The sequence below is a fragment of the Eptesicus fuscus genome, chromosome 8 (genome assembly GCF_027574615.1).
Source record: "Eptesicus fuscus isolate TK198812 chromosome 8, DD_ASM_mEF_20220401, whole genome shotgun sequence".
Classification (NCBI taxonomy): domain Eukaryota; kingdom Metazoa; phylum Chordata; class Mammalia; order Chiroptera; family Vespertilionidae; genus Eptesicus; species Eptesicus fuscus.
Window position 1 is genome coordinate 53,393,369 of NC_072480.1, and position 12,125 is coordinate 53,405,493.

At 38.7% G+C, this 12,125-nt stretch overlaps 1 non-coding gene across 1 annotated transcript; it reads left to right on the forward strand.

Annotated features, from left to right (window-relative positions):
• Positions 1 to 10,283: 10,283 nt before the first annotated feature.
• On the forward strand, positions 10,284 to 10,388 carry LOC114227738 (U6 spliceosomal RNA). The gene has a single exon (XR_003613806.1). It is a non-coding gene; the product is annotated as a U6 spliceosomal RNA (small nuclear RNA).
• The last annotated feature ends 1,737 nt before the right edge of the window (positions 10,389 to 12,125 follow it).

Consider the following 12,125-nt stretch of genomic DNA (forward strand, 5'->3'; position numbering starts at 1 on the left):
TACACCAGCCAGGCAAAACAATCTTTTTATAATAATTTCCAAAAAAGGTGAATCATTAAGTGCTACATGTTTATAGATCTTCCCCCCCACCCATAGACACAAAATTGATTAAGCATCCTTTGTTTCATCCAGTAGTGAAAACCCTCTATATTAAAGACTAAATTCACACTGTACAATTGTAAAAAAGACAGCATGTTTTTCATTTCTTTATTCTTTTAAAAAATATATTTTTATTGATTTCAGAGAGGAAGGGAGAGGACGAGAGAAATAGAAACATCAATAATGAAAGGGAATCATTGATTGGCTGCCTCCTGCACACCCCCTACTGGGGACGGAGCCCGCAACACGGGCATGTGCCCTTGACCGGAATTGAACCCAGGACCCTTGAGTCTACAGGCTCTATACACTGAGCCAAACTGGCTAGGGCTCATTTCTTTATTCTTATGTCTTCATCCAAATTATCAGGGATCAGTAATGTGACAAACTTTAAGGAGACTAGCGTTCATTTCAATTAATATCACCACTACCATAATGAAAACTGGAAAAAGATATTACAAACATAGGTGTGATCAGTTATTTCCTTTTTTTTTGTAAATAAAAAATGTGATAACGGAATACTAACTATATATTTAATACTGTGCTGTGCTTAAGATATTCCACATTTATTTAGCATATCTACTAGAAATCAGTAAGTCTTCATTCTTTATGTTAAGCAGATAATTAACCTTCACTTTTAGAATATTTTATTTTCAGAATCACAAATACACCATTAAGTCATATTTATGTTACTTCTGACGGCTAATGTTTAAATTGTACTAACTCTGCTTTCAATTTTTGTTTAATCAATATCTAAAGCAAGAATCTGTGATGTGGGTTTATGAGATATGCAGTTGTCCTAAAATTAATTTCAATTTGGTGGTGTATAGCATTGTGTATCTGTGAGCATGTGACATTGTGTATGGATATATATGTAATAAAAACAAAGGAAATACAACTATTTTAATGAAAATTAGGTTCTCTTTTAAATTAACTTCAGTGAGCATTACATGAAGAGGGCAGTCAGACCTCCCATGTGGAGTTAGTTAAAAGTAGGTATTACTGTTACCTGATGAAAATGAGCTTGACTTGTTTCTTTTATCAATGTCTTCGGCAACAATTTTTTTTTTTTTCTAGTACAACACACCTGCTGGAGCAGTTTCTTCTACCTTTTGATGAAGATTCAGAGTTTAACATTCTATCTAATAAAAGAGTAATATGCAAATTGACCATCATTCCAACACACAAGATGGCCGCCCCAATGTGGTCAAAGATGGCTGCCCCCATGTGGACACAAGATGGCTGCCACAAGATGGCCAGCAGGGGAGGGCAGTTAGAGGTGACTGGGCCGGCAGAGGAGGGCAGTTGGGGGGGACCCAGGCTTGCAGGCGAGGGCAGTTGGGGAGGAACGAGGCCTGCAGGAGAGGGCAGTTGGGGGAGACCAGGCCTGCAGGAAAGGGCAGTTGCAGGGGACCAAGTTTGCAGGGGCAACCAGGCCGGCAGGGGAGGACAGTTAGGGGTGACCAAGCTGGCAGGGGAGGGCAGTTAGGGGCAACCAGGCTGGCAGGGGAGGGCAGTTAGGGGTGACCAGGCCAGCAGGGGAAGGCAGTTAGGGGCAATTGGGCCGGCAGGGGAGCAGTTAGGTGTCGATCAGGCTTGCAGGGGAATGGTTAGGGGGTTATCAGGCAGGCAGCCAGGCGAGTGGTTGGGAGCCAGCAGTCCTGGATTGTGAGAGGGATGTCCAACTTCCCGTTTAGGCCCGATCCCCCTGGGCATTGGACATCCCTCGAGGGGTCCCAGATTGGATAGGGTGCAGGCTGGGCTGAGGGACACACACCCACCGTGCACGAATTTCATACACCGGGCCTCTAGTGAAGAATTATAATGTTTTGCCTTTTCATACACTCGTTTGGCATAGCCATTTTCACAGGTATTCAAATAAGGTAGACTTCAGAAAATCTTCAGCACAAAGCCCATATGCTTTAAAAAATTATCTATACTCTATTTCATATAATGGTCATTTTAGAAGCGTAATCTTAAATTGCCAGAATATGATGATTCCTTCTAGCCTCTACAAGGGATTGCTATTTATTTACAGGGAACATTATGCAATTTGGGCCCAAATTGCAGGGGGATATAAAAAAACAATTAGGGAAGGACAGCATTTGGCTTGGGTGAGTTGAATGGATGTTTTTTTGTTTGTTTTATGTTTGAAATTTTATGCACTAATTATCAAAGTCCCTCAACATTTGTCACTCAAACACACCATAGTTTCTCTTTTCTGCAATGGTTTATAAAAATAAGAACATCATGGCCAGCAGAACAAACTGTATTAATTTAGCTATGCAACTCATAAAATATTAAAATTTTCTTCTATACCTGACTGGTGTGGCTCAATGGTTGAGCATTGACCCATGAACCAGGAGGTCACAGTTCAATTCTCGGTCAGGGCACATGCCTGGGTTGCATGCTTGATCCCTATTAAGGGACATGCAGGAGGCAGCTGATTGATTGATCAATGATTCTCTCTCATCATTGATGTTTCTATCCCTCTCTCCCTCTCTCTTCCTCTTTGAAATCAATGAAAACATATTTTTAAAAAAAGAAGCAATAAAAGCTAGCTCACGATTTAAAAAATTTCTTCTTGGAAATTTTAGAGCAGTAACAAATTGTTTTCAATACTTTGATATATTTTTTTTAACATAAGATATAATGAGAGAAAGAGAGAGAGAGGGAGAGAGAGAGAGAGAAAAACATTTAATTAACTCTAATGAGGACACTAGCATGATGATAAATCTGATTCCAAAAGAAAGTGAGTGTGGAAGTATTCATAGTGTTTGAAAGAAAAAACATGTTTGAATAACTATTTTATTTATAAAAGTAAAGTTCTGTAGGCAATAAAACTTTAATTTGGGGGATTTTCTTATAAACAGAACTTAATTGCAACTCTGTCATACATGGTTCATTTGATCATTTTTGTTGTTTAAGTAGCTACCAGGTACAATTACAGAAATGTAAAATACCTGATCAATATTAGAGTAAATAATTTCTACAGCAAAATGTACACACTCCTCGAATAGAGACTCTTGAGCAGGAATGGAGACTGTGGGTCGTCTAGCATGACACTGAAGAAGCAGAGAGAAATCCCTTTACCTCTGCAATTATTGGATATTTTTAAAACATACAAAACCCTCATTCTGACTATTCACTATCATGACTAGATTTTCAGAATTAAGGGAAGGAAACTCAGACACTTTTTTTTTTTTAAGGTTTAGCCTTAAAATCCTTTTTTTCCCCCTGACAGCTTATTTTCATATCTTCCCAAAGACTGATCTAATTCAACTCTGGGAGAAGGTATGGTGGTCAAGAGCTTCATTTTCATCCTGCAAAAAGGTGGACCCTCTGTTTATGGATGATCTATCTGCTTCTCCTAAATGGTTCTGTTGAGCTATAGCATCATCCACTGCCTTTTTGCACTTTCTTTCTAATATCTGACTTTTTGCCTTTCACTGCAGGCTTTTGTTTCTGATAAGTTTATTCTGCACCTCCATAAGTAAACACAGCAGGCATGCCACCTATTCTACTCTCTGATTACCTCGTGACTCATCTTTTATGTATGGAGGTCACCCAAGTTCACTCTGGACCTCCATACATAACCACAGAACACCACTCTTTATACTTTACATCATCTCACCATGCGTATAAGTGGGAAATTGCTCTATGAGGCTTGTCACATATTCAGCTCCTCCCCACCCCCCGCCGCCCCAACCTGCCGAAGCAAGGGGCAATCAGATCTGTCCTGGAGTTCCCACATTTTATGGGGATTTTATCACTCCACTTAAATCTTCAACTGAGATTTCAATAGGAGTATTGTACTACTCTGTAGGTCTCATCTCTGCTTCTAAATTACCTCCTTCACCAGAAAAATGTAAATAATTTTTAAGGGTGGTCTGTTGTTTTATTTATTATCTTTCCAGTCTGTCTTTATGGCATAACCATTATGTGCTTATTCTTGCTGAGTATAGCATTTTAAATTGAAAAGTAGTTCTTACTCGTCAAAAGTGTTGGCTTTAAAATGCCTATCTTAGGGAAAAAAACACACAGCTATTTTAGAATATGGAGTGAGAAATATTACTTTTTTCTTCTTTCTGACTTCTTTTTAAATATCATCCTCATATTAATAAATGATATTGGAGCATTGAATGCAGCTGATTGATTCAATGCGATAAGGTGGATATAGAGGGGAAAGATTGAAGAAACAGTGAAAATTTGGGATTAATGTCAACATATATTTCAACCACATTTGCCTTTTCATTGTCCATAATTTAGTTATCTGTTTTTTAGGTTCATTCTTTTTTTTATTTTTTTATTTTTATTTTTTAAAATATATTTTATTGATATTTTTTACAGAGAGGAAGAGAGAGGGATAGAGAGTTAGAAACAACAATGAGAGAGAAACATCGATCAGCTGCCTCCTGCATACCCCCCAGTGGGGATGTGCCCGCAACCAAGGTACATGCCCTTGACCGGAATCGAACCTGGGACCCTTGAGTCCGCAGGCCGACGCTGTATCCACTGAGCCAAACCGGTTTCGGCATTTAGGTTCATTCTTAATGTACAGTACAATAAGTGACTCTTAAATTTTTAATAACTTATGACTAGAGGCCCGATGCACAAAATTCATGCAGGGGTAGGCCTTCCCAGCCCCGGCTGCCAGGGCCCTCTCACCCTCGGCTGCCTCACGACCCGGCTGCCTCTCGGATCCGACCCTCCTCCCACACCCTCCTTGGCCTGGCACTGCCTGCCACCACACACCCCTGGTTCCTTGGTTCTGCGGAGCCCCCCAATGATCGCCCCACAGAAGGTGGCCTGGGACCCCCTTTGCGGGGCGATCGTGGGGCAATGGTGGGCCCCCCAACCAATTGCATCGCACCTGCCTTGGCTGGCCTGGCACCAGGGCATGTCATAGTGCGGTCGTCCAGTCAATTTGCATATTATGCTTTTATTATTATAGATTGACTGGCAAACCCACTAGAACAAATAAAGACATTAGGAAAGAAATGCAAATCTACTATGCTAACCTTGTGCTGCTCACAGTGAAGTGTAACAATAAAATGGCCTCTCTGTGCTTAATGTCATCATTGTTTTCAAAATCACAATCTATTTCGTTGTTTATATTGGGATTATAACTTCCCTATAAAGTTCTTTTTCATTGTTTTTTTTAATTTCTTTTTTAGAAATGCCAAATTAAATAACATGTTTCTTGTAAGAGTATAAACTGAAATATCATATATTAATAATTCCTACTAAATTCTTATTGTAAATTTTTACACAGAGTCATCTTTCCCCTGATGGACTTTAATAGGGTCAAATGATTTCTAGATTATTATAGAGTTGTTATTTTTGAGAGCCCCTCAAATCAGTTCATTAATATGTATTTTATCCTGGTCCTCTCTCTGTTAAATTTTGTGATGCTCAAGAAATTATATTTATGTATATGTATATACCATGAATATATATTAAATTGAGTCCTTGCAAATTTCAAAATTATTTTTTCACTTAGAATTAGAGGGTGGTCTCTTGGGTATGGAGTTCCAGGGTCAAAATATTTTTTTCTTAAACTTTACCAAATTTATATATGTGTTCTTCTCTATGAGTATTTTAGAATATTACTTTTTATTTTACTTATTTATTTTAAATATATTTTTATTGATTTCAGAGAGGAAAGAAGAGGGAGAGAGAGATAAAAACATCAATGATGAGAGAGAATTATTGATTGGCTGCCTCCTGCACGCCCCACACTGAGGATGGAGCCAGCAACCAGGGCATGTGTCCCGACAGGGAATCGAACCATGACCTCCTTGTTCATAGGTCGACGCTCATCCACTGAGCCATGCTGGCTGGGCAACAGTAGAAATGATTAAGAAAGGATTGGTAGCTAATGAAATCCATAACAAGTAACAGGCCCGGTAGATGAATAACTAATTATTGTCCTGGATTTGTTTTATTCAAGTGTTTGAGTACAGTTTTATTTCTGAACAACTGACTGAAATATGGTATTCATACCAAAGTCTAGTCATACACTCTTCCCACACCTTCTCTTTTCCAGAGGTTTCACTGAAATATTATTTTGTGCCACCAAACCTTATTTCCTCCCAAAGTTTCTATTACTCATTTATCTATTTAAACCTGCCTTTCCTGAAACACAGTTATTCTATTTGAAATGCTTCCCAAACTTAAAGCAACCAGTTTGCGAAACAATTTGAGAGAAAGAACATTGTTTGAAAGTTATGTAATATTTTAGTTGAAGTTCTGCTATTGCTTCAAAATGTCATCCTGTTTTCACATGCTGTTATACTTTCCTTCTTTTACAAATGAAGACGTAAAGACAGGCCTTGTCCGAACACTTGCAAGGTTCAGTACAAATGGTGGCCCACATACCCTATGTACAAATATATCAAAGTTACAAATGAAGGTAACAGGTGGTGAGATATAGTATATTTTATCTTTCTACTTTGACAAATACACCTTGATAAAGTCCGGGATAGTCAGGTTTGAGTTTGAAAATATTGGATTTCTTTTAGTGCCAGAATGGTGTCTCTCTCCATGGTACCATGGAGACAGCCAGCCCTGGCCTCTGGGCCTTACTGTTCCTGGATCCCTCCTGCAAGAGGAGAACCCTTGAACACATGCTGGTGGACCAGCTGCCTACATGACCGAATGTTGTTCATATATTCAGAAAACAAGTCCTTTTGGCCACTATCAATGAGGACAGACCTGGGCATAAGTCCATGCAGACTTGAATAATTGTCTCAGAGCCAATTGAATTCAGAATTTCAGTCTGAGGTGCCCGGTGCAGGATGAACAGAATTGGAGGTAGGGGCTCTAAGTGGGGATGTTCCTGTGGTCTACGAGGAGGGGTACGTGTAGAAATGGAATCTAGTAAGGCTCCAAAAAAGGTGGCTGATGCATTTGACATTTTGCCAGGGAAGTAGAAAGTAGTGCCTTGTCATGTGGGGGGACTTACGTTGATGAGGTGGTAGCCTCCCAGTGCAATATTGGTAAGCGATCCCAATATCACGGGACAGAAATGCTCACAGATGGATTTAAGGTAAATGAAACATTTTAGTTTATCAACTTAAATTGAAACACACAGAGAAAAGTAAGGAGAAAGATACTGGGGAGGTAAATATACATAGAAAAATGTATTCATTGTTAAAATAATCACATTGTCTGAATCCTGAGTTATGTAATGTTCATGTTTTCTCACCCACTTTCTTCTCTCCCAACCATCGGCTTCTCTGCAGATGGCTTGGTTACAGGAACCAGAGTCGAGGTTTGAGCAAAGGGGCCCCAACAGATGGCCAATGATACGTACACATTTTCTATTATAATAGGTAAAAATATGCCTTGCCAATAGCTGCAGTTTGCCAATTATCCTGCTGAGTAGTTATGAGTTTTAGCTTCATTTTTCGGGCTGAGCACATATGGGCAGAATGGGACCATACTGAGTGTCACCAATGGGTGGCCAATTTAGGGGAGACATAGCTGTTGGCCCAGATGTGACATAATCATGACTTGTTTTTTTCATGTCTATTAAAAGAGACACATTTCTTTCATCAAATTTTCTCTTTATTACTATTACCCTTGTTGTTTTTTATATTTAACTTACTGTACATTTAACAAACTTCTGAAATCTAAGTCTATTATGCCACCAGCACACTGTATACTTAAAACATCTGATGAGAGCATCTATATATCATGAGCCAATAGATTACTTATTATTTATGTTTTTTTCTTATGAGTTTCACTCTTCTAATTATTTTCTCATTGTTTATAACAAAACTAGATATTTCCAACTAGCACAGCAATTTCATATCATATCTTGAGATTTCCATATCCTTTTTTAGTAATAACTGTTTTTGAAATGGATTTAATGATAAAATTCTTCATTTTGTCTTATAAGTAAAAAATAAACTATGGCATTTTAAAACATTTTTTAGAAGATTTTACAATTTAAGGTGGAATAAAATCTAAAAATGCTACAAAATTGTGGGACTACTTTGTCCTTATTTTTCTTCTTCTAATCCCTTGACTATTTTTTTCTAATCTGCCATTAAGTCTACAGTACAGCCATAACAAAACACAACATTGCTTTGAAGTAGACAATAACATAGACAATAAAAATAATCAACATCCTGAGTCTTTCTTTGCCATTTACTCTGAAATGCTCTAATGGAGAAGTATAACTTTAAAAAAGAAAAGGAAAATATCATACTTAGCTCTGTCACTCTGCATTAGCAAAGGTCAAATTTCAGCAGATGAGAAATGTTTTAAATCAGAGCCAACATAGGTTTTATATAAAATATGTTTACTTTTCCTTTTAGTAATAAAATAAATAAAGAGAATTTTGTACTTAGTTCATCAGTGATAAGCATTTCTGTAATTGTAATTTATGGCATGCTTTTATTCTAAATACTTATCAGATTCTATTAAACATTATTTCTTTCCATTTTACCTTTCAACTAGATGTGAACAAATAATTTTTGAATATTTAGCAGTTTCTGTTTTCCAGAAGATCCTCCTTAGACCATATTTAGCTAACGCTGTTCATGTAGTAAATGAATGTCTGCAATTCAGAACTAACACCCGGCAACAGAATGTTACAATAAATTCTTCTATTTTTACTGCAATAAACATATTTTAAGTTCATAGAGTTTTGAAATTGTTTATAATAAATTCTTATACAATAAATTGATCACAATTTACATGAGGTAATTCTTTATTTGGGTTCTTATTTGCATTAATTTACACCCATATATTCACATGCAAATAAGCTTTCTGTAATTATTTGTGTGGTAGAAAATGGCAATATCAAGATTTATTAGTATAATTAGAATCAGTTCAATAGCAGATGTTAGTTTAATTCTTTAGTTCTTTAGTTTACTTATTTTCTATGATAATTCTGGAGTAGGGAAGCAAACTAAATGTACTTCATATTTTAGAGTACATTATCATCTTTGGTTGTAAAGCCTAATCTCTTGTGTTGTTGAAGAAGTATAAATTATGGGTTCTTGGGATACTGTAGTGCACAAAACCACCATATTCTCTGCCATTATTCTAGTGGTAGAGACAGAAGAATGACAACAGACTTTTAACCTATGCCAGTCAGTAATAAGTGCTACAGAGAAAGATAACGGTGAGGTGATGTAAAATGCTGGGGCAGGACAAAAGTGCACCATGGTAATAAAATTACTTCCTCATAAGCTAAGACATATAGGAAGAGAGTGAACAACACAGGATGCTATGAAAAAGTAATGAGCATAAATAATCCTATATAATAAAAGCCTAATATGCTAAGTGTCCAGTCATCCAGTGACCGGTTGACTGTTCAACCAATCAAAGTGTAATATGCTAATGATATGCTAAGGCTGCTCAACTGCTCGCTATGATGTGCACTGACCACCAGCAGGCAGACGCTCTGACCAGTAGGTTAGCATGCTGCTGGGGTCCAGCCGATCGGGACTGAGTGAGATGGGCCGGACATGCCCTGGAGCCCTCCCGGGGTCCCTCCATGGCCCTGATCATGCACCAGTGGGGTCCCTCATCCTGACCTGTGCCCTTTCAGGGGATGTTGGAGAGCCAGTTTCAGCCCGATTCCGTAGGCCACTTCCCTTGGGAGGGTGCCAGACACAGGACTCATGGATGGTGAGTGCTGCTGTGGTAGCACAAGCTTCTCCCAATCGGGACTGATTGGGTGCCAGCCCATGGCAGGAGCAATGGGGCCAGAATGAGCGGGAGCAGCAGGTAGGAGCTGCAGATGGTGTTGGACTGTGGGTTTCGGCCTGATACCCGCAGGCCACCCCAAGGGACCCCACCAGTGTATGAATTCATGCACCGGGCCTCTAGTAACAATAACAATAATTGTTTTAAAGGATAAAACTGATTATTGTCTAGCAAGAGCTCTAGTGTGGCTGATGTTTTAATTAGTTACCACCCAAATGTGTAGGGGGTGGAGGGTTTGTGGATGTGGGCAAAGCGGGGTGGGGGTGGGGGGGATGGGGATAAAAGAGAGTGTGCTTGTGGCAAGAGGCACACAATGCAGTGTGGGGATGATGTTTTATTGCGTTGTACACTTGAGACCTGTACCCCAAGTATTTCAATATAAAAGGATCATAAAGTTGCCTGGCCAGCGTGGCTCAGTGTTTGAACCAAGAGGTCACAATTCAATTCCCAGTCAGAGCACATGCCTGGGTTGTGGGTTCCATCCCCAGTGTGGAACGATATAGAGAAGATTAGCATGGCACCTGTGCAAGGATGACACACAAACTCGTAAAGCGTTCCATATTTTAAAAGAAAGCGGGGGTGGGGGGGAGAGTTTTGTATGGATTCAAGCAAAGAAGAGACATGCTTTCTCCTCAGTGTTTAGTAGATCATTCTGGTTGCATTGCAAAGAAGAGACTATCAGCAATGAATGACAGAGGCATGGATACCAGGTAGGCACTTTTGCAAAAATCTGGGTGAGGTATTGCACTATCCAGACCAGGATGAAAGCATTAGAGGAGGAGATGTGAAGGTATAAAGTACATGGATCATAAGCCCAATATTGTAAAAGTTACATAATCTCTTCTGGTTTCAGTATCCTCAACTATAAATTAAGATTGTATATGCAAAAATGAGGTAATATATGTAAAGTGTAAGAAAAAAATACTGAGGTAAAATACAAGTTAAACATTATTTATTTATTTATTTATTACACAGAATTTTACTTAAAATTTTTTTTTCACAGAATACATTTCACATTAAAGATTCTTATAGTGGGAAAAATAACAATCTATTATTTAAAGTTTTATATTTGTGGATATTATTTTGGGACAAGTAAAATGAACACATTTGAGGAGTTAAGTCTCAGTTTAGAACATGTAATATTTTGATACCTTTACAGATGTACCTCTTCCCTGCATGGAACTTCTCTATATTCAGTTCTTCTGGCTCTTTTTTACCAGGATTTAGAAATTAGTAATGTGAAACATCAGCATTTCCTAACTTTAAAGTTTCCCAAAGACATATAACCATCAGTGACTGGTATCAACTAAACAGAGGGGGAAAGTTTTCAAACATTAAGTGCTGCATAAGTTTCTGTAGTCTTTTACTTATGAATTAATAGCTTTTCCTCTTTCCATAATTCCTAGGGCAAATATAGAAGTTTGATTAGGTATTGATAGTAATAAAGCTAATTCCCTTTAACAGTTTGGTAAATTAAAATGGGAAAGCTCATATATAATGTTCAGTGATATTGTGAGTCTTGAGAAGCTGGAGGACAACCTCATTCACTCGTCAGAATGCGGGACTCAGTCTCACAATTTCTTGGATACAATTCCTCTCAAGCCTTTTCCTTACAGATTAAATTATAAAACCAGCCAGGTGATTAGGAGAAGAGATTTATCTCACCAGTGGACTTACCTGTTACTTCCTCCTTATTGTGAGATGAATGGCATGACAGAGCAGAGGCAAAGAGGTGTACAATCAACTTTCAAGGTATTAAGTCAAGAAGGTCAGAGCTTCCACGTCATGATAGTTGAAATAACAAAGCCCAGCAAAGGTGAAAGCCCAGAGTGCCAAGAGGCCTGCCTTGGCAGCTTTCTGCAATGCATCCTTTTGAACATAGTCAATAACAACTTGTCCCAGGTCCCAGTGACTATGGAGAGAGAGGAGCGCAGCCAGGGAGTAGTCCATCGCAGAAGAAGGATTAAAATACACAGCTGGAAGTAGGCCCAGGAGCAAAACACTGACAACCCTCTCACCAGTCCAGTGGAGAGATGCAGCCTTGGAACCAGAATGGCGGCTGGGTGACAGGTGAATGTGCTGTATCCCACACCATCCTGGGGTAGGTTGGTCCTGGAGAAATGCCGAGATTTGGGCAGGTCTGACCACTAGTGTTTGGAGGAAGAGAGCGTGGCCTCCTTAGGCACCACAGAGGACACTTGAGTTAAATAATTTATTAACTTTGTTTAATGTTGGGTGTGGATAGAAAAGAAGATGAAATAAATAGGAAAATTAAATATGATATACTTAAAACCACGGAATTA